This window comes from Pezoporus wallicus, unplaced genomic scaffold (assembly GCF_028554395.1).
Source record: "Pezoporus wallicus isolate ANWC-B61680 ecotype Strahan unplaced genomic scaffold, APGP_CSIRO_Pwel_v1 contig_229, whole genome shotgun sequence".
Classification (NCBI taxonomy): domain Eukaryota; kingdom Metazoa; phylum Chordata; class Aves; order Psittaciformes; family Psittacidae; genus Pezoporus; species Pezoporus wallicus.
Genome location: NW_026638360.1, coordinates 2,307,515 through 2,330,496, shown reverse-complemented (window position 1 = coordinate 2,330,496; position 22,982 = coordinate 2,307,515). Strand labels below are relative to the sequence as shown.

The following is a 22,982-nucleotide window of genomic DNA, read 5'->3' as shown; positions in this document are numbered from 1 at the left end:
AAAGCAGTTCTGTAAACCCAGCAAAATGTGTGTCACGGGAAAAGCAATTGCCTTTGAAAAGTTTTCATAAGCTGTGCTATTAAGTATTTGTATGTGTGGTCTCGGAGCAGGTAGACTAAAAAGTAACTGCCTGTAAGTATGCCACAAATGTTGCTTGGGACCCCTGGGAGAAGCAATATTTGGGTCATTTATCTACCAATGAAAGAGACTGATGAACACAGGATCTTTCTTCTGACTATAGTAGAAATGTCAGTCTGTTCAGTTCTTGCTGTTTCAAGCCTTGCTTTTCATTTAAGAGTCTACTGCCCTTTAAGACCATTCGACCAGAACATTAAAGGCACATTCAAATCATATAACCTGTTCAATCAGGATTTTTTATTCCTTTATGTATGCTGTAGATGTTAGAGAATTAATGATTCAGTGGGTAGGGAGTGAGGAATCCAAATACCTCTTTCTGGACCTAGTTTCATATGGTTAAAATTATGTTTTGCCAGGCATAAAGAAGCCTCTAGTGCTTACTGCTATAGCCATATATAGGAGAGTTGTTTGAAAAGACAACCAAGACTGTCTGTATTTATTAGCTTTAGCCAAAAGACATAGAATCAACTGTTTGCTTTTCCTAAAGCTCTGTTTATGACCAGAGAAAATATCATAAAGATCTCCTGTTCTTCATGAAACAGGATAAGGAACCTCAAGGTGCCAATTTCTTGAGAAAGCCTTTCAAGATCTAGTTGACTTCCTGTGTATTTTTAAGGAACATTTCACTGTGGTTAAATACTTAAAGCAATTATCAACTTTAGGAAAGAAGTTATACTTAAGTTATAGTGATTTAAAAGAGTTAAGTACCATTTAATAGTATTTCCCTCATCTGCTATATTGCAAACACTGTGTCAGGGACTGTATTTATCTGTTCAACTATATTCAATACCTAGGCTTAATGGTGCTCCTATTCCTCTAGGCAATACTACAATTTTCCTACCTGTACCTATGAAGCTAATGAAATTAACCTCCATAAAAGATATGTAGCCCTTCTTTCAGTACATAGAATTATGATGGTAATAATAAATGAAATGGAAAAATCACTTAGCTTTAATTATCCAGATTTTATGTGCTTGCACATCTGGATTGCCAACAGAACATGAGACTTTCATTGATTGGGCTTGGTTTTTATTTTTTAATTTAACCTTTTAGAAGTTTGATAATATTAACAGCAGAGTAACTGTGATCAGGGAGGGAAGTTGAATATTTCCTGCCCTTCCATGTCCTTCCTCATGTATCTTCACAGTAACTAGTGAAGTTAAAGACAAGTTTTTGGCTTTTCATTTAGCTGCAAAGCAATGTGAAACAAGGGTCACTTGGTGTTCCAGGAGAGGCAGACTAAGTACTTTCCTTTTGCTCTAGTGGCTAAAGTGTCTTGAGGATGAGTTAAGCTCAGTCCTCTGTTTTGTTCAGCTTTTAGGATCTCTTTCTGTGCAGTTTGACCAAATGCTCCCATTTGGCTGTCTTTCCCCATCCATACCACTTGGCAGCAGTGATTTGGTTACATTTTGCCTGCCAATCTGTATGGTCTACAAGTAGTCAGAGCAATGAGCACTGTCCATTAGTTCTGCTGCAGAGAATCCAGCAGCAAGTAATTCCTGATGCATCTCCTGGGTAGGAGTTTTGCTTTTTGGGTCCAGTGCTTCTGATCCGTAAGGAAGAAACCCAGCTTAAGTGGACTGAAAAGTTACAGATTGCTTTGTTAGCTCTTGCTTGAACTTTTCAAGGACTACTTTTGATGGAGAAAGTACATTGCAGGCCTTATGAGTGTAAGGGGGAATACTGAAAACACTGGGTGATTTATTAAGGCTACAGAACTATATATAATCGTGTAAATGTAATAGGCATCTAGGATGCTGAAAAGCACTTGGACACAAGGAGCTTATCACTGAGAATGACTTACTGGTTTTAGTGGTAGTTTGCATTTATAGGGTTGTGTTTTCCTTAATCTTGAAGCAATTATGTTTTCACATAGGTGTGGAACTGTAGATGGGTTTTTGAAGGTGCAAGCTAGGGTTAGGGTACAAGCACTTTGCTTTCCAGCCATCTGTTCATGCAGTCAGAAAATGCCTGCTCTCCTAAAGCACCAGTACTTGGGAGCCTTGATGAATGTGCAGAGTGAGTTGAAGTCAAATGCTGAACCTGTTAATTGATCCATTACAATCACCCTGCCAAAATATGTCTCCTGCAAGGAAATGCCATCTATGTTTAAGTACCTTAAACTTTCCAAGAACATTGATTCAGAAGTGGCAAATCAAAATGTTCATCATGCCTTGTATAAGGCGGCAGTAATTTTCTGAGTTGCTAGTTCAACAAGAGATATAAAGAACTTAAAGACAACTTAGCTGGTCAGCAGCTGTAAAGTTCTCTCCAAGTAAAGCCAGTAAAAAAATTCTTTAACTAAGTACTCCTTGATGTGTTTAAGGGTAAGACAGAAGGAGGTCCTTGGGTATTCTTGTATCCAAAGCAGAAGTACAGATTGAAGGTCTCTTACATAAAAAGATGTAACTTAAAGATATATCTATGAAGAATATGTTTTGGAAGATTTCTCTCCAAGTCTAATATTCTCCAGTAAGACAATTAATTTTACAGAAACAAGAGTGTGGCTGAAAATAACTGTGTTTCAAAGGGCCACATACTCGTTAGTGTCAAGTTAACTTGGTGCTTAACTAGAAAGTTCAGTTCATCCTTTTTCCATTTCAGATGGCTGAAGCTAAACTATGACACACATTTGATTTCAGTGCTGTTGGCAAGCAGTATTGTTTGAAAGCAGTGGGACCAGAAAAGAGGTTTTCTGTCAAGGATGGCAGATGACCCAGCACCAGATGAGGCATCACCAGTGCTGTTCTGGGGTGGCCTATCCATGCCACATGCTTACATATGGGCCACAAAGGGATCTGGCATTATCCTTAGAGCACTTGACACCTCAGTAAGCAAACTATGCACATGAAGTTTAGGAGCAATCTGTGTAGTTGGTAGGCTGTCTTAAAGCACATTTAACATTGGCAGCTTTCTCTCTTAGGCTCAGCTTTACCTCCATGTTTTACGAGTAAGTTTATCTTTCTTGGCAGAAGCTGTATGAAGGATTAAAAGTAACAGAAAGCATTTTTTCTTTTTCTTTGCTGTTGGAGAAAGCTATCCCTGGGCTTAAGCTCCTGATAGTGGAGAAAAGTGCACAGTTAATCTTTATTCTAACACAGTGGTACCTTGCTTGAGTGTATGGATGAAATAAGACCAAGCCTGGTCTGTCTTTGTACCAATGACACTAAAGACAATGGATTTGGGGACTGGAAAAGTCAGCTAGCTCCCAAAGCAACCACTCTGTGTTCCTTCTGGGAAATTCCCATTTAAAAGCTAGAGAGAAATGGCCCTAGCAGACACTATAAATCCCAAAAGGGCAAGCTTCAGCTGGCACCTGTTCTCCCTGTCTGCAGTGGCCAAAGGGATTAAACCTAATCACTCAGGAAGTGGGTGGGAATGACAGCTGCTTTGTGCACCTCTAGCATGGCTGGAGGTGGTGTATGTCCTTCCATTGCTTCTTCATCCATGAACTGTGGCTTGAAAGCCCCATGGGGAAACTCAGAGAAGCTTTTCTTGCAGGAGGGCCTCCTGCTGTGTTCAGAATCAGAAAAGTGCCATGCTGGAGCATTAGAGAGCAAGCTGGAAGTAAATTAAGACAAATCAATTAGCTACAGGTGCTATTCAGAGAGTGTTTTGGATTCAAATAGGCTCCTAAGAGCATGAAGTATTGTGTCAAATTATTGAGAGTAAGGGTGGAAAATAGAGTAAGTGCATCTTAGTAGACATGTTCAGCCACATTAATTAAAGCAAACTGATTATTTCCTTTGGTTAGGAAATGTTGATTCTGTACTCTCAAAACAAGTGCAGCTCTTTAGAGGGTGAAGTCTGTAGCATGTGTACAGGTTTCCCTTATGACTCTAAGATTTCAGTACCCATGTGTCATGCTCCATATAGAGTTTGCAGGGGAAAATAACACTTTAAACTAAAAATGATGGAATTTATTTGACTAAATGCAGCCAGCTAATCCTGAATTGTCACCCTACATACAGAAGCAGGCATCTCTAGGGCACAGATATTCTCATCCCTTAGTAGGTGTTTCGGTTGAGTCAGATGAATTATGCCTGAAGGTGTTTATTTCTCCCCACTGATTATAAAGGGAGCATAGGAAGACTAATTCAGATCTAGAAATCTGCAGTGTGGAAATCTAGAGCTAGAGGACATGAATCATGCCCAAGATACCAATAATAGAAAACTGGCAGATAGATTTCCAAGCAGAACATTTATGTCTCTAGTGGTCTTACACGGTGGTCCAACAAGGATGTAGAAGTGCTTAAATATATGGGGTCATCAGGGCTGCAGTGGCTCTCAGAGAAGAGAACCAACCTAGAAAGGGCATGCAAGAAATATTTTTTAGTATGTCTGCAGTAATGTAAATGTTGAGATCACTTCTCTTGGGGAATTTATCCCATTGGAGTTCACCAGTTATCTTTGCAACCTTGTAAAAGGGGATTTAGTGGAGAGGCAGCAGGGAACTGAAACCTCATTTCATTTCAGCCTATCTGTGTTACTCCTTCTTATAAGGTAGGTGCTTTCCCGTAACACTTTTGACATTAAAATTCTCCTTTTCCTTCTCCCTTTTAATGGGAAAATATTATGTGGTGCCACTTGGTTTTTATCCTATTTGTAATAACCAGTTTCTCATAAATAAGAATATGGAAAGATCAGATGTGGGGTAATGGCAGAATTTATGGAACTAAAGAACTTTCAGTGAGTCTACAGCAATTTACTTAAAATCTCAGAGTTTATGTTTTTAAAACATGCCATGGACACTGGGATTTGTTGAGAGCTTGTGGCTAATACCAAAGGCTGGCTATTTCTCTGTGTTAAACTATACAAGCATTTCTAACTTCAAGGACATGAAATTGCAAAGCTGCTAAGTATATATATTTTTTAACTAATATGTGCCTCTCTAAAGACAGTAAATTGTGGCTGCCTTCTCATCCTGGCAAAGAACAATGAGTCTTAGAAGACAGAAGCTTTAAAGATTGGTAGTTTAATTAGAAAGTGCCCTAAATGAAGTCTCAGCATTTTAATAAATTTCCTCTGGATGAAAGAAGTTTCTCTCAGAAGAAACTGCAGCAGATATGTAAGTATTGAGGATCACTAGGGAGACCTTGTAACTTTAATTGTGAAGTGTTTTCTCCTTGCCACTTTGAAGTATGTGCCTATGTGCAAACACGGTATGTATGTATATAAAATTGAAATATGGGTATATATACACGTGTGTATTTATACACCCACACCCCACCCCCTCAAAAAAGCCAAACTAAAAAGAATAGGTATCTCCCCTAGTAGTACTGGGGAGGGGAGGCATATGGTTGTCACAGGAGAAATTGTTACAGGGTTAGTGAGGATACAGCATAGCCTGAAAGAGACACTTGGAGCCAAAAATGGGACACCCACTGGGCAGCCTGCACAGAAATAGTCCTTTACTACCTCCTGCATTGCTGGTGGGAGTTTAGAGAGTTTACTGAATGCCACGTGCCCTTGACAAAGTAAGAACTGGCCAGGATGGAGGGGAGTGGTGAATTTCTCCTCCCAGCAGCTGCACTCTGATCTTCTCTGACACCATGGCTTGGTGTTCCCAACTCATGTTTTCCAGCCTGCTCTGGGCCAGGCAAGGTGCAGTGAAGAGGCCCACACTTTACCCAGGACAGCATTTCATGTTGGGAATGTCTGAGCCATTCCCACCGTGTAGATTTTGGATACCTCACTCTTCTCTCACTGATGCTGTTGGGAGTTATTTCCAGTAAGTCTCACATCCTTCTTCCTAAGTGATATATGAATAACTTGGAAAAGCTCCTTTGGGCCATTATTTTTAAATGGCAGTTCTGAGTGACGCTGGTACAGGCCCCACTATGGGAAGCTGCTACACGGTGTCTTTCATTCTCTTTACAAGCTAGCTGATCTAATATGCTGGTACTTGCAGTAGGCTTCAAGGGATTTTGCTGCTTAATCTGTATTAATTTGAGTCATGTTTGTCCTTAGCATTTTTTTAATTAAACAGTCATAGAAAGTTACTTTTGGTAATGTATGCTGCTAGACTCTTCCTGGCAGTTTCACATCAGTTGGACTAATTTTCCTAAATCTGTGTAAAATGTATTAAATCAAGCAGTGTTTTACATAACTTTATTCCTCAGTTCAGCCAGGAATATTTTATAACTTTCTCTGCAGGAAATGTCCAATTGACTGGTTTAAAGTTTCTTCTCAGGTTCAAGATTGGATTAACCATTTTACCAGTGTAATGTGGGATTGTTGACGAAACTTCTGCTTCAGAAAGGCTTATCAAATTTACAGCCCCTTATCATGATGTTGGTGCTGGCTTGTGCATTGTCCTGGGTTCAGCAGTAGCAGTCATTTTTCTCCTTCTTGGTAGCTGGTGCAGTGCTGTGTTTTGACTTCCAGCCTGGGAACAGTGCTGGTGTTACCGATGTTTTCGGTTGTTGCTAAGTGATGTTTACCTTGACCAAGGACTTTGTGAGGCTCATGCTGTGCCAGGGAGGAGGGGAAGCCGTGAGGAAGCAGAGACGGGGCGCCTGACCCAGGCTAGCCAAAGAGGTATTCCATACCACAGCACGTCATGCCCGGGGTGGGGGGTAACTGGGAGTTACCCGGAAGGACACGGGCTTCTGGGTGGGACTCGTTTCTTGGCCGGTGGTATTGTATTCTCTTCCCTTGTTATTTTCTCTTATCATTGTTGTCGTTGGTGGTGGTGCTTTGTGTTGTACATTGGTTGCTGGACTGTTCTTGTCTCAACCCGTGGGAGTTGCACCCTTTCGATCCTCCTCCTCATTCCTCCGGGAGCGGGGAAGGGGAGAGACCTGGTGGTGGGGGGAGCCTTGATTGCTCTCAGCCCGGCACCACTCACTGGGAGTGAGTGAACAAGCTGCCTGGTTACGGTTTAAACCATGACACTCTGCAGTTAGTTTGTGTTTGGAAAAGATGGCTGGCAGGGATTTCTAAGACTTGTGTACCAAGAAACATAGGAAGTTTCATATTTTACAGTACCTCTGCCCAGCCCGCTGTACCTGAGCACCATCCCCTGCCCGAGCCTTCCTTGAATGAAGGTCCTCTTGGGACAGTGTTTTTCCTCAGAGGACAGTACAGGCCTCTAGAATACCATCTGGGATGCTATAGTGCAGTGTAGATGAGCAAGGATTTCAGCAGTAATCATGTCAGTTCTGCAATAATTACATTGGTTCATTAATAGAATATAAATTCTCCAATTAATCTTATTCTATTTTGAATCCTAAAAAATTCATTTGTACAAGAAAGTTGAGTAATGTAATGCTGCAGCATGAAGCAGTAACAGCAAAACAATAAATATTTGCTTTATGCTTTTTTTGTATTAAATATGTAGCTGGTTTTAGAGCAGGAATTACATGAATTACTGCATTAATTTTTGTGGAAAGTATCTGTGGAAAGAATGGACAGTTTGATTGCCATAATGAATACAAGTTTGCATGCAGCTAATGCTAAATGATGGAGAAAGGGAGATTATTGGAAAGACTTTGTGTATGTATATATGAAGTGATCCTTAAGGACAAATTGGGAGAGAAATTTGCCAAGCAAGCAAATTTTACTGGCTTGATGAATCCTTTTTAATTTGCTGGATTACTGGTTTAGGCGGTCCATTAGGTATCTAATGAAAATGTTTAAAATAACTATTTTTAAATGACACTTTCAGTAATAAGCCAAGTACAAACACAGTCTGTAAAGCTGATAATGAGTTCATGTAGTACACAGCAAGCTGACTGTGAGCACATTTTCTCTTTCTGGAGTACATTTGTTGAAGATTATGGGTACAGATCCTAACTGCACAGTGTGTAGTAGAAGGACAAGATGTACAAGGGCCTGCTTGCAATATATAAGTGCTACTTCTGTGTCTCAAACACACAGATCAACTTGCCTTAGGGCTAGAAAGAAATTTTACCTAGGAAGCACCATCGTTTTCTCCCAAGTGCAATTCTGTTCTGGACTCCTGTCTCTGATATCATAGGGTGGTTGGGGCAGGGAAGCAAGCACAGGAAAGCAAACTCCATCCCCAGTGCATGCTTATGTTTAGAGCAGGGCAGTGCAGTATTTCTAAGTCTGAGCAGACTGTCAGTGTTCAGAACTTGAAAAAAAGAAGAGTGAAATAAGACAGACTTGCTCATTCTTTGAAAGCCTTGCAAAAGTTCCTTAGCAGAAAAAAATTATATATTTGAACAAAGCATAAAGAAACATGGGGGTTGTGACTGACAAGTTTCATCTTAGTAAAAGTTTGAATATTTTTCAAAAAAGACCTTTAAAGTTGAAATGGTTGAATCATGCCATTTGCCTGTCTTTTCCATGATATCCAGTTTGAGGTGCAGAATGAGGAGATGTAGCTGTTCATAGCCCTTTTCAAAGGGGAATGGAGTGTTTTCACGTAATGTTTTAAATGTTTTTCTCTCTCTGGCCATTTTGGGAAGAAAAGATAAAAAACAAATATTTCCAGGTCTCTTCTGACTGCAGAGACTGTTTTAATTGTTAGAAATAACCATCACGTTTCTTCCTTGGAAACTCTAAGTTTTGAGCAGCTTGGCTCTGCGCATTCAGATCACCGGAGGTTCCACAAGCGCAGGTGCAAATACAGAAGTCTGCAGTATGAAGGCCAGTCTTCCTGTCAGTGCTACTGTGCTACAGTGCTACTTCTCCAAACATAAGTTCCTCAGTCCTTCATGCTTGTCAGACTCCAGATGTCATACAGCAATTTCTTCTGTAATATACAAGGTGTGCTAAAGAGAAGCACTTAGAAGAAACATGAATGATGCCTTTCTGTAGCCCTTTGGGGCAAAGGCATGATTCAGAGTTGAGCAAGCTATGTATGGCATCACATTGCTGGCTCAAATCTTCTCTGAAGCGTGGGGAAAAGCATGACTAACGCTGACTCGAGGGGAGGAACTGAGCTGGACTGCAAAGTCAGAGGACTGCTGGGCTCCTCTGTCAGGGGAAGGTTGATCCAGCAGCTGTGCTGGGATGACCCAAGGGTTTCCTATATCTGTGCAGTTGGTGGTAGTGGCCAGCCCAGGGCATTGGTGGCTGTGTTTGTTTCAAAGGCTTCTAGCAAAGGTTAACTGGACATCCTTGCCAGCCTGATATCCAAGGAAAATGGGTATACTTAAAATGACAGCAGCTTGTGCCTTGCTGTGGGTCAGTCAGAGAAGCAGAAATGACAGAAACAGCAAAGTTCTCTTGGCAGCATCAGTTCAGATCTTTAACAACCAAATGGTCAGGCTTCTGTGTTCTATGAACAGCTTCTATGGAGCTTAACTGAAAAGTGTCATCTTCCTATCTTGGCCTTAAAGAATTGGGTGAATAAAAAGGCAAGGTACTACTGAGGAAATGGAAAACAGAGAAGGTGATGAGTGTTTCTTGTTCATCCTTTTTTTTTTTTTTTAAATATGATGTGACAGTTGCTATAGAAATGCTATTCTCTTCTTGATACAATGTGTACCAGTTCCAGGAGGCCATTGATGGTTATCACACATAGCTTTCTGTAAATTTAAATGTCTCAGAGTAACGTAAGGAGAAATATATCCTTGTGGTTCTTTATGGAAGATCAGATTCTGTAAGATCTGCTTTTACTAGAAGGGGAATATGACTGTGTATGAGTATATGGCCATTAGCTGTTACATATGATCTGCAAAGTGAATGTAGCTGCAGTTTTTAGTTGTAAACAAAGGACAGCATATAGTTAAAAGTTGCATCTTTTAAGACAGTTTTGATAGACCAGAACTTGCAAATAATCTCGATACACACCACCAGACTATAAAGTTACACAAATGAATTTGGTTCAGAAGACAACTTTGGCTGTTTGAAACAATGTACTCCATAAGAATAAAGTGCTCAGTAACAAAGTTTTCAGCTGTAAATAGTGTGGGATATTCAAACTTCCATATAAATATAGCGAGCAAGTGTTTTATGAGAAGTCAGTTAGCAAGAAAGATACTTCCTGGTTATTTCTGTGGCTGATAGTTATGTATCCCATCTGTGTGCTCTAGTATAGTAATAGCAGCTGGATGGAGAGTAATGAGCATGTAGAACAGTATGGGCTTCTAGTCTGTTTTTCTTGCTTAGGATCTTGTTCTGCAGGGTCCAGCTGAAAGCAAACTCCTTTGGGCAGAAGCTATTAGAGCAGTGGAAGTTGAGCTTCTTCAGGGAAGGAAGAATGACCTGTGCCAAACAGCCTATTGAAACAACATTTAAGAAAATTAAGGCTCTGAAAGTGAACAGATGAAAGAGTCAATTCATGGCTACATTTGATAGCTCAAGCTATCTACGAAATTTTGGCAGTCAAGCTTTATGCTTCTAAGAACTTGTTTCTTTTATTCTGAGATTTAAAAGATATTAAAATCTATTTTATGGGAACAAATCCCTTTATAGAAGACTAGACCCTACTGCAAATGAAGATAGGGCCAACTGATTTTCTCCAAGAGCTTTCTAGACGGGAACAGCATTCTTAAACAGCCCTATATTCTTTAAGAATGAAGACTGGGGTGTGTGGGGGGAAAAAGTGAAGAGACTTGCTGCTTTCCTTTTTTGATAGTTAAACTTGGATGTGCATAAAGGCATGCCAGTAGTAATTCATTACAAAATTTATCTGGCCAGGTGGATGTGCTGTGTAACATACAGATGGAGTGCTTGCTCAAAACTGTAGTCAGAGGAGTGTGTGTTCTCCTGTGCTGCCGTGCTAGACTAAAAGGACCTCTCTGGCCCATCATGCCTTAAAAACTGAGGGTAAAGCAGCTACAGGGTAGTATATTAACTCATGGGAAGGCTAAGTCTATGTGAGAGTCTAGGTCAGAGATTTACTGTTCCCTTTTCCTTTCCATGGAGTCTGCCAGCCACTGTAAATTACTGAAGTATTCATTGCTACTCTGATGGGGAAGAATGAGCTGAATAGCAAGGCAGCATCCAAACCACCTTCAGGGCACAGTGATCTGGCACTTGACTTGCTCCATGGCCTCTCTGGAGCTGTCAGGTGAACATCATAACCTTTTCTCAGTGCCTCCCAGCTGTCCTGCCTGGCAGGGTTTTGATTCAGTCCTGTTCTGCTCTGCTCATTACTAATTCTTACTGTGCAGCAAGGGTACAAGGGAAGTATGCTCAAATACTTTGAGGGGAAGGAATTAGTCATTCTCCTGTGCTGGAATTGGCTGAGCAGAAGTGAGCATCACTCCATGGGCAACAGTTGCTGTTTTGGGGATCCTGGGGACATAGGGGTCCAAAACTGACTGCCATCAGCCACTGTGTGGGATTCAAAGGGGATTCAAGGTGCAGATCTGTGATTGAAGACTGCTGTCATGTCCACTGGAAGGATGCCATTGCTCAGCACTTTGTTCCCTGGAGAACTTGCCAACTGACATATAGTTCATTACAGGACCAACTTAATTTGGCATTATTCATTTCCAGAAGCCTAAACCCATACTGAGGTTTAGTACTCTGTTTCTTGCAGCTAGTGTAAACAAATATGTGCTGTCTGGTAAGAGTATAATGTACTTGTTCAGTATTAGACTTACAGACATCTGTATTCCTAGGAGTAGTGCTTTTATTCATCACTATGTAAGAAATTGCAAACCCATTTTCTCAACATCGATACCAATCCTGTTCTTGTATTTTCAACCTCTGATTTGTCAAATATCATTAACCTTGACAGAACTCAATTGCTTTAAATAACCAGATTGCCTATCTTGAAATGTCCTGCTGTGGGGCACTAAGATTTGAAGGCTCTTAGTGCTCCAAGTTAACTTATATGATGCTGCTAGTATCTTGAAAGTACCCATTTCAGTTTGTAAACTGTGCTTTGATGAACGGCAATCTATTGTCAGTGATCTTGTACCTTCTCTCTACTTCTGTGCTTTCACAGCAAGAAACAGGACAAATTTTATCCCTACTGTGTGTGGCAGATGTGTCTCATCCCTCTTCAAAACCAGATTCTGTTCCATTTTGTTAAAATGGATAAAACTGCTACCACTTGGAGTGTGGATCTGATCCATCCATGAACAAAATAAATGTGTATTAATAAAGGATGACTATCAGACTTTTTACCTCTATAGTTATTTTAAAGCCCTTTACAAACTAATTATCAGAGGGTTTCGTATTATACCTTGTTCTTTCAAAAAAAGTAGAGAAAGTATAGGAAGGCTAAATGCCTTGTCCTACCTCCCAGGGCAAATGGATGGAAAAGAGCACAGAACAAACCTCTAGATCTTCTTTGCCCCAGCCTGTGCTTTGCTTGTCACCCTCCCCTTTGCTCTCAGTGGTATTCCCTAACCTGCCTATTGAGTGTGTTTTCCAGCAGAGGTGTTTATATGAGTAGGAGTGCCAAACATAAAATCCACCTTCAGAAAGAGATCAAGAAGGTAGAGGAGTGCTTTCTACTGTCTATGATGATATGCTTAATGACTTGAATTGGAGGAACAGTCTTTTCATCTTGTCTCTTTTCCCATTTGGTCTTTTCCTTTGGTTGTCAGAACTAGCTATGCTTGCTCCAATCTAGAAGGTAAGGTTTGCAGGGCTTTGTATGTGCACACCTGCAGTACTGAGAAAGGAACATGTCAACCTTTCTGGAAAGTGGACTATTCCGGTGTGAGGCTGCCGTGTTTGTGTTGCTCCCCTTAAGAACCGTTACAAAGAACAAGTATTTTGATAAAAATGAGAGATGCTACAAGCATATTCCTTCTTTTTGAAGTCCATGCTCTGTACTATGAGATGCAGCTCCATAGGGATGCCTCCCTTCCCAGGCTTTTCTAAATATTGAAACTTGAACCTGCTTGGATAGATTTCCCCCATTATGCACTTGAACCTTCTCCTCTCATGGCGATTCCTCCCTTCCCCAGTGAGACTCTAGATTTACTGCCTCCTGGAAATATTTGTGTTTAGCTTCAGCTAGGAACATTCTTACATGCTCAAAGCACCATATCTCCTACAAAAAACTGCAAGGTAATCTATTCGGTTCTGTAAAGCCCACAGCTGTCTTCTCTTAAAGCAGACAAAGTCTTTTGGCTTTTAAAACATTTTGTAATGGAGAATAAAGAGCAGTGAAAACCCGCCCAAACTCTGTGTATTGTAAATCTGCTGGAAAGCACGGCAGATTATTTATTTATTTATTTATTTAAAGAAATCACTTACATCAATGTCTCTGACTCCAAGTCACTGGTATTGAAAATATCCTAAACAGCTCGTACATAATATTGCAAGAGTTCTTATTCTCAGTCCATTAAATATTATTTTGTTCTCTGACCACTTACACATCCAGTAAAAAAATGTCTCCGGCAGGAGTACCACAGCCTGTGCTGAGTGCAGGTGTGCTGAAGTGGATGTGTCTAGCTCTCAATTTACAAAAACTGATATCCCCCTGCGAAGTGGGTGGCATCTTTCAAAAAAACCAGCTGAAAAGCAGATGGTGTATCACTGTGATGTCTTGGTGACAGGTTTGAAAGGCCCTGTTACGAGCCTGGTTATAGCAAGAGCATCACCATTCTGAATTACGTTGCTTGAGTCAAAACTGGAGGCATCAAATAAAGATTAGTTCCAGCTCCAGAATACCCAATGAGTGATGGGATTTTATATTTTCTTTTTATTTGTAAACCAAACAAAACCCAAACTGAGCACCTTCCCTTCCCTCTCAGCCAGTATCCTGGCTACTTTTTTTTGCTGCAGCTCAAGATCCAACACCATGCATGCTGTGGTGAAAAATGTCACTGATATTACGTGAAGATGAAAGTTAATTACTGTTTTCAGTGCTGCTTGAGTTGTTTAATTTCATGTTCAATGCAAATGAAACAAACTGCTTTCACAAAATAACTTATCAGTTTCTTCCTTTTGTGGTTCCACTGAGGAAGCCTCCATCTCTTTTTCTGGTTTACCTACTCATTTAAAAGAATATTTTTGCCCTGGCTAAAAGTCCCTACAAGGACTGCCCCTGACTTAAGGGAATACTGAGTGGGAGACTCTTAACAGGAGTGAACTAGAGATTCATTACTTCTATATATAAGAAGGCAACAAAACAGGAGGTTTCTTGAAACTAATCTATGTTAATCTATTAAACCATAGATAAGATGTTTTTCATGATTCTTGTGAAATTTGTGATACTCATGATAATGAGAGATTACTTGTACTTTTCCATTAAAGGCACAGGGTAACAACTTGCTACATGTATTTACTATCTGCTTTACACAGAACAAGCCCGAAAGGGGCTATATTTTGATGTGTTCAAAAAGAAAGGAAAAGACAGGTAGATGTGGAACTCTTGTATACCCCTTTTTTGCTTTGAAGTACAGCTCCCCAAATAATTATACATGTGGTCACTGCAGTTATCGTAATTACTCTTAGCCCCAGAGGTACTCAGCCCAGTGCTGAGTGATTGCAGGTATCTAAACAGGAAGCATGGGGTGCATTGTCTAGTTTCAGAGTATTGCCTCAGCCTTAAAATAGTCTTTTAAAATAGGAACTTCCGATTTTGTATGTATTTTGCAAAATTGTTGAGAGTAAAAGCAAAGTTGTGACAAATCTTGAAAGGTAACAAAACTAAAATTATAAGAAGGCACGTATCTTATGAAATTGTCTCCTTTCGCTTTTGTTGTCACAACAACTCTTTCTTCTACTTCTGGTAGGAAAGGGATAATGAGAGACCAGCAGCTAGGAGGCTTCCAGCTTTCAGAATGTTTCTAGCACAAGGTACAGCTTCATCTATCTGCTGCAAGATCTGGAGTCCAGATTTTCTATGGCTAATCCTCATTTCACAGGTAGAGAAGGCACAAGAAAGGAATGAGAGAGCTGACTAGAGTTTTGTCATGAGCAGGATGAGGTAAAGGCTGAATTCTGCTTTAGGTTATGACAGGAATGAAACACAACATTTTGTAATTTTAAGATTGTCAGTTTGGGTTCTTGGGCAACATGGGCAAGACTGATAGCTCAGTGGTTTATCAATCCTGCATTGGCCTCATGCTGTCTGCTCTTTGCTAACCTAGTGCTAGGCTTCTGCTGTTTTACAAAGGCCCAGATTTCTGCGAAATTATCATCACACAACACCTATCTGCTGCTTGGGGATATGGTGTGTGGTCAGTAAATCAGTATCTGGATTACAGAACTTCTGTTAAGACTTAGGTCTTTGCAGTGCCCTTGGTAGTTCATCACTGATGAGTGGAATATATTTCCTGTGTGCTGGGTGAAAACAGATGGAGAAACCTGATTTCTTTCCTTTTTTAAGTGCTCGCTTCAGAATAACTAGAAGCAGCTTTTTTGGTTCTTTTTCCCCATGGTAGTATCTCCATAAATCTTAACAAAGTTAGGGATTTTACAGCTGTAGGTGAGCCACATGAAGTTAATTAGAAAGGTATATACATGTTGCTTTATATGTCAATGTGTGTAAGCTAGAACTCCATCATATATATATATATAGTGGACATTCATTCACTGTTTATAATGCTTGTCTGCATTTATAGTGTGAGAAATGCTGGCGTTGGCTCAGCAGTAAGCACTTCTGGGTTTGCATGCTGCTGCTTCCTGTGCAGTGCGATGCCTTTGGCTGTGCAGTCCTCTCAGTTCCCTCTCCCAGTCTGCCCAGTAAAAATGCACAAGTTGTCTTTCTCATCTCAGAGCCTTTTCCTTTCCAAGCTGTGCACAACCATGGAATTTTTGATAGCCTGTTGCAGAGGCACTCAGTCACTTTTAATTTGTACTTTCTTCCACAAGAAACAACACTAAGTCCTTTTACTGGGGATTAATCTTTGTGTCTCTTACCCTTTGAATTGCTGCCAATCAACTAGTATTTATAAATTGATCTCTTGGGTGATGATGGCAGCCTCATGAATAACTGCTCAATTTCTTCCCTAACTTACTGAGTCTAGTGTCGTAAATTCAAGCTGGTATGGCTACCCATTTCTAATTTGGTCAGTACAGACTATTTATCCCATCTTACTGCCCATACCAGAATATCAAGCAAGACACTTCATTTGCTCTGTACATCTGTACAGATCAGAAATACAGGCCAGGACTTGCTCTGCTTTGGTCTCCTGAGAGCTCATTCAGAAATGCTATCTATCCTGCAGTGTTTAAAAGCAGGAACACTGCTACTGAAATCCTCCCCAGGAGAATGTACTCCTGGGAGAGAGATGGGCTCTGTATTTCAGAAATGAAGGTTGATCCTTTTTGAAGATGCTAAAACTGAGCTTTAGCAGTGTTTGTATGGAATGGCCTTTGTAACTCATTCCTTTCTTTGCCTCCGAAGCTATTGCAGTCTTTCAGATAAAATCTTCATATCACATTGGTCCCAGGAGAGATGTAGAAGCAAGGAGAGGGCTATGTATTATTTAATCTGTGGTTTGCACCATGCTTCAGTTAATCTTTAGATAGGACATGGATGGTTAGTGTTGCGTTAATCACAAAGCAGTTCTGTTCAGATAAGCCTTGGCAATTTTGGATGTTTACTCAATGAATACTGTGCAAGTCTCTTGAACTTGCAAAACTTTCTGAAATAACAAGCTCTCTGTGGGATGTCAGGTATTGTAATTCCTGCTCAGGCTTAGTCAAAGACCTTGAAATACCTTCTCTTACTATTTTGCAACATTCCTACTTCTGATGTTATTCAAGAAATGCAGAAATGCAAAAATCACAAATGTGGGAGAGGATGGTGCTAAATAAGCCTTTGAATGTGTGCTAAAACAAATATCTAACAAAAAAATTTGTTTGAATTCTGGGGGCATATTCAGATTACTTTACTACTAAATATGCAGTTTTCCCCTCCCATAGCTGACATGCAGAAACAGCTGAAATCCTTCCTCAATTAAGGTATTCCACTATTGAAAATAGTGTAAGAAAAATGCTAGCAAAGACCAGTGGTTACCAATCATACAATATCTAGATGTATTCTGTTAACCTTCCCCTATGCTTAGTTTGTTCCCTAGCCTGTGATAACCAATTTGATATTTACTGCTTTATTTTACTTTCCCCATTAACTTACTTATTGTCTAGAGATTGTTAATGTAGCTGATATTTGTATTCCGTGTCAGCTTATTTCAAAGGCTTTCTTTTTCCTGTTTTAAGGTCCTACAGATGCTTACACTGAAGCATTGTTTGTAATGCTAATGGGTTAGCTGAAATAGGAAACACAGCAATTAGTTTTTCCTTCTATCTTATACAACATATAGAAAGGACAAAGAGATTTGCAGCTTTGTATTCTCCTACAGGTTCAGAAAGAGAGGTTCATTGTCGTGGTTTAAGCCCAGTCGGCAACTCAGCTGCTTGATCACTTCCCCCCCTTTCCTCCCCCCCACTCCCAGAGGGATGGGAGGGTAATCGAAAGAATGTAACGCCCACAGGTTGAGATAAGAACAGTCCAGTAACTAAGGTATAACACAAAGCCACTGCTGCTACCACCAATAATGATGAGGGAAATAACAAGAGAAGAGAATACAACTGCTCACCACCCTCCGACCAATACCCAGCCCTACTTGAGCAGTGATCTAACCCTTCCGGGTAACTGCCCTCGGTTTATACACTGGGCATGATGTGCTGTGGTATCACAGTATCACAGTATGCTAGAGATTGGAAGGGACCTCGAAAGATCATCTAGTCCAATCCCCCTGCCGGAGCAGGAACACCTAGATAATGTTACACAGGAATGTGTCCAGGCGGGTTTTGAATGTCTCCAGGGAAGGAGACTCCACAACCTCCCTGGGCAGCCTGTTCCAGTGTTCCGTCACCCTCACTGAGAAGAAGTTTCTTCTCAAGTTTAAGTGGAACCTCTTATGTTCCAGTTTGTACCCATTACCCCTTGTCCTATCATTGTTTGCCACTGAGTAGAGCCTGGCTCCATCCTCGTGACACTCCCCCTTTATATATTTATAGACACTTATAAGGTCATATACCTCTTTGGTTAGTTTGGGTCAGGTGTCCTGTCTCTGCTTCCTCCTGGCTTCCCCTCCTCCCTGGCAGAGCATGAGACTGAGAAAGTCCTTGGTCAGAGTAAACATTACTGAGCAGCAACTAAAAACATCGGTGTTATCAGCGTTGTTCCCAGGCTCAAAGTCAAAAACACAGCACTGCACCAGCTACTAAGGAGAAAAATGACTGCTACTGCTGAACCCAGGACAACATGCTTCTCTTAATGCAGTCATTTGCCTTATTTGTGACGAGTGCCAGGTTGTTTTTTATTAATCTGGCCACCCACTGTAACCGTGGCACCTTTTCGGCAGGGCTGTTAATCAGCCTATTTGGTTTCCAGCCTTTGCAGATGCCTCGGGTTATTCTTCCCTGAGTGCACAGCTTTGCACTTTGCTGTGTTGAACTTCATGAGGTTTCTTTGTTCAGTCCTTAAAATTAGTCCTTAAAAGTCCCTCTGGATTAAAGCTTTGCCTTTTGTCATGTCAGACACTTCTAGTCTAGTATCCTAGAGGGTAAACCAGAAAATTTACAGATAAGATTCTGCTCTTATTTATTGTCTTAGGAAACATTTCTCTATCCATTCAATATAAAGGGAACCATGGAAGACTTAACCCCCAAGCTAAAGTTGGCTTTCAGGGGTCTTCCCTGCAAAGAGACAGTGTACATGAGCTTTAGCTTTCAGAAGTTGGAGCAGTGGGAGATACAGAGAGACTGCAACTGTTGTTTTTCCCCTGCTGTGCAGTGCCCAAGTCTGAATCGAACAAGAGCATTTTTGTTTGCTATGATGTTCTGCTTTGTGTCTATTTCTGTCTTCCAAATCCTGTGTTTCATCTTTAATGGTTATGGCACCCATTAAGCAGAGAACAGTCTTATGACTGAACCAGCTCCACAGGCCGTTAGCCTCATTATGGAATCTTAACTTAATGTTCAGTCTGGTGGTACATTAATAATTGTTCAGTATAAAATGTTGGCTTGTCTTCATGCCTTTTTCCCTCTATTAAGGTTCCATTATTTGCAAATAGAGTAACTTTTGGCTGGTTAACTTATGTTGTGTTTTTCTTGTTAATGTTCCTTTTAACCTCATATTAACTGAGATTTTCATCAGACCTCCACTTTAATATTTTAGACAATAAAACCCTAATGGATGTTTCTGTGCATATTCTTGTCTTTATTCTTGTAGCCTCTCTGAATGATATTCATCTTATCCTATTGACCATGCAGATCTTACTTGAGTGTATGTTATTTCTGCAGTGGTTTTCCACTTCTCCAATGTAGGCAATACTAAGAATCTTTCAGTGGAAGCGCACGACCCCCTGTGATAACATGTCCTGTGCTAGTAGTGTGGTGGTTTTGGGTTTTGCCTCCCTAATTGTATTGGGTGGATCTCTCAGAAGTCATTCATATACAGGTTTACAGACCCCAAGATGAAAACAGCCATTTTGTTTTACATGATGGGAAAATAGAAAAGGAATATTGCTTACAGTAGAGAAAACGGTATATGCTAAGTGGTGGTAAGTATATGCAATATATTCTGGTTCGTATTATATACAGGATTCACAGCAAAACATGTATTCGACTCTCTTTGTTCACTGAGGGATAAAGGTCTGTTAAGCAAAACCTATTTTCAAGAAACCACAAAAATCTTTCACTTCGATACAGCTCTTCAACTGAAACTTACAGCATGAAATCAACATACCTCATTCCATCCTTTTCCTACAAAGTAAATACATCCTGTCTCAAACCAGATTTGGACTGGGTTAGAGGGAAAATGTTTTAACAGAAGAGATGTATTGCTAAGAAGGATAGCAGCAAAAAGGCACTAGGCTGATGAGTGACTGTCTTGCTCTCTTTCAGCAGTAGCGATTTCTCTTTTCAGCCACTAACCATCCTGGATACAGCCATATGAAAAGCCCACTGCTGAGGGGGAGTGAGTGTGACATTCTCTTCAGTGGGACTGAGAGCTAAATTAGCGCATTCCTCCTCCCCTATTTCTTCCTTCATGGGTTGCAGTGCTGTGGCTGTATTAATGAGACACCAGACTCATACATTACATCTTTCTAGTGCCAAAGTTCAACTGAACTTTGGTAAAACTGCATGAAAATATTTAGTTTTCTACAATTACAGGTTATATATATATATATGTATATATATATTAATGGCTTCATTCGTTCTACTGTGACCATTCTTGTGTCTTTCCTTTCCTTGTTGTAAACATTGAAAAATGACCCATTTTATATAAGGAGGCATCTAGGCTTGCAATTTCATTGTCTTCCTCCCTGTTCCAGCCATGGTTGAGTTTCCCCAAGTCAGAGGACATCTCTGGTGGTGTTAGTAGTAACCAGCCAGAAAGTGAACTTGCAGATAATAACCCTGAAAGTTTCTTGCATTATTTCCCACTGCAAAATGTGGGGTGTGTATGAAAGATGACCCAGAACAGTGGTTTACAAAGTAGTCTCTGATCAGAGGACTGGGCAGCGCTCAGCTCTTCAGCTAAAGTGAGTACTTGCTTCACAGTGCTTTGTAAAGGAAACTACCTTTGGTTTTATCAGTGTTTTCTCTTTCAGCCCAGAGATCCTGATTTTGTTTGGTACCAGGGCTAGACAGTAAGGAAGAGAGTGCAAGAAATGCATGTTTGGACAGTTATGAAAAATCATGCCTAGAGAAAGTGCTAGTTTCTAGCTGCCATGTGCTGTAGTTTGGCCGATGGTTGAAGAATGAATACTTGCATTCTTTTTTAAATGACACACTTTAGAAGTGGTGTGGATATTCCCTTTTTTTAGTCAGTCACATGTCCTGATCCAGCAATGTGCTTTAGTTCTTTTTAAGCCTGGATGAGATTTTGAAATAAATAAAATTAGCATGCTTCAGCACTGTTCTCAAGCATGAGTTTTTCCCAGTTTCTAGGCCCTAACTTTTAAGACAGCAATTACTTCTAGAATCATTTCATGCATTCAGTATTCCTGTGTGCATTCAGCTGATGTACCTTGTGGTAGACACCCAAAACTTGGAGCATGTGTGACATGGGTCAGGTGGGAAATGATAGCTGAACTCTTGGATTTGTTGCCTCTGACCCTATCCCTGTCCCTTAGCCACAATCCCAGCCCCAGCCACTGAAACCAGAGCATGCATGAGGTAGGAAATAGAAACAGTGGTGCTTAACCGTGCTGGTAATTTAGGTGCTGAAACTGATAGAAGAGCAGAAGCAGAGAAGTGCACTGAGGGGACCAATTTTGAAGTGCTTAATTCTAGAGTGCTTGAAGAAGGCTGGACTCTTTCTGGTGTACAGATCAAGAGTTTCCTTCTTTGATAGGATTAGGCCACTTGTGTGAAGTCCCTTCCAGGCATCTATTGCTTTGATTCCTCCCACTCCCCAAAGGACTGCAATTAAGAAGTTACTGCCTCCCAGCTGTGCAATTATGTTATCTGAAACCAAATAACAAGCCCTTAGTCTGAAACATCCCCTGCTTCCTGCATTAGTATTCTTCTGATAGGTAGGTACCTTATCACACTTTGGTAAAATGCAGAGAATGTTTTGTCATCCAGTCAATTTACTGAATGTGAAGAGAAGATCAAAGAGAAGACATAAGTAGGTAAAATAAAAAAATTATGTCAGTATTTTTAAAATAAAAGCTTATATAAAAGTCTAAATATTTAATGAGTTTGTCAGCAGTGAGGAACAACAGACTTCTGAGGACTGCATGTTTAGGTTTGCTATTTTTTGTCATTTTTTTAACCCCTCTTAAAAAATAGTAATTCAAAGTAAAATGTTGGAAGAAAACTATCTAAAGAATCAGATTCTCTGTGCTGATGTCAAAAATAAAAATCAAAGAGTTACTACCCCTTAAAGTCCCTTGTTTAGACTGGCCAAACACTCAATTATGTCAGTCCCGATTTTAATTTTCTTTGAAGGCAAAACTCATTTTGTGAAAATTGTGTATGCAAGGCTGTAATATAATCTGCTTGAAAACTGGTATTGAGCAGTAATCTTGACTATCCCACCACACCGTTAGTGTCACATCTGAAAAACAATTATATGTCTCTTGCTTGAGGCACTCCAGCAATAGAAATAAAGCAATTCCTATGCACAATTTTCCAACACAATCACAAAAGTTTGAGCTAAACCTTCCTTGTTGCCATGCACGCCTTCGTGCTGTGCTCTGGGTGGGAATGGAGACCGTCTCATTCCTTACCTCACTGCACCAGCCTTTAGGCTTTCGAAAGTGCTTCCTTCCTGCTTCACTTGTTTAGACTAAATAAGTTAATTTCTTTATCTCTTCTTAGGCCACAGTTTCTAGCTCTTTGAATTTTTAACTTGTTCTTTTCTGGGTGCTTTTCAATATGTCCCTCACTCTAAGTGCTAAAAAATGGAGAGTCATCTGAGTGAAGCCTTGTTAGTGCTTAGCTGAGCAGAAGGAATTTTTTTTAATGCTTCTTTATGTCCTTTTTTATGTATTAGAGTAGAATATTCAGTATAGTAGTTCCTTTTTAATTCCTGCAATAGCATAGCATTGCTGATTCATGTCCAGCTTGTGATCCCTTAAGTCCTTCTCTGCAGAGTTCCTCTCAGCCCTGCTTTATGCAGGTGATTATTCCGACCCGAATGCAGTGCTTTGGAATTCACTGAGGATAACAGCTGTCTCTTTTAAAATGGGCTCCTTCTCCAGTTTGCTACAATCACCCTTGATATAGAGCCTAGTTGTCAGAGATGGGCCACAACCCAGAATGCATTTACCAGAGAAAAGCAACTGTCTGTGCTTGGACCATTGTTCCAGAAAAGGACAATAAACTCACAAGGTATTAACACTGTAGACCTTCAGGGAAGGTTGAAAGAAAGTAGGAATATTCTAAGGAAAACAGGGAGTATATAGTTTTAAAAGTAAAGTTCACTGCCTTATGTCTTTAGTAACTTTTCTCAGGTCTGCAAGTCATGGCAAGTTTCAAATATGTTGAGT

General features: G+C 40.3%; 1 long non-coding RNA gene across 2 annotated transcripts in view; it reads right to left on the bottom strand.

Annotated features, from left to right (window-relative positions):
* Positions 1–22,982, bottom strand: part of LOC130599762 (uncharacterized) — a 105,039-nt gene that overhangs the window by 18,071 nt on the left and 63,986 nt on the right. The window contains exon 3 of one of the 2 annotated variants that reach the window (XR_008972304.1): positions 2,455–3,699. The exons of the other annotated variant lie outside the window; for it this stretch is intronic. This is a non-coding gene — a long non-coding RNA (uncharacterized LOC130599762). Of the gene's footprint in view, positions 1–2,454; positions 3,700–22,982 lie in introns of those variants that run through there. 2 annotated transcript variants of the gene reach the window in all.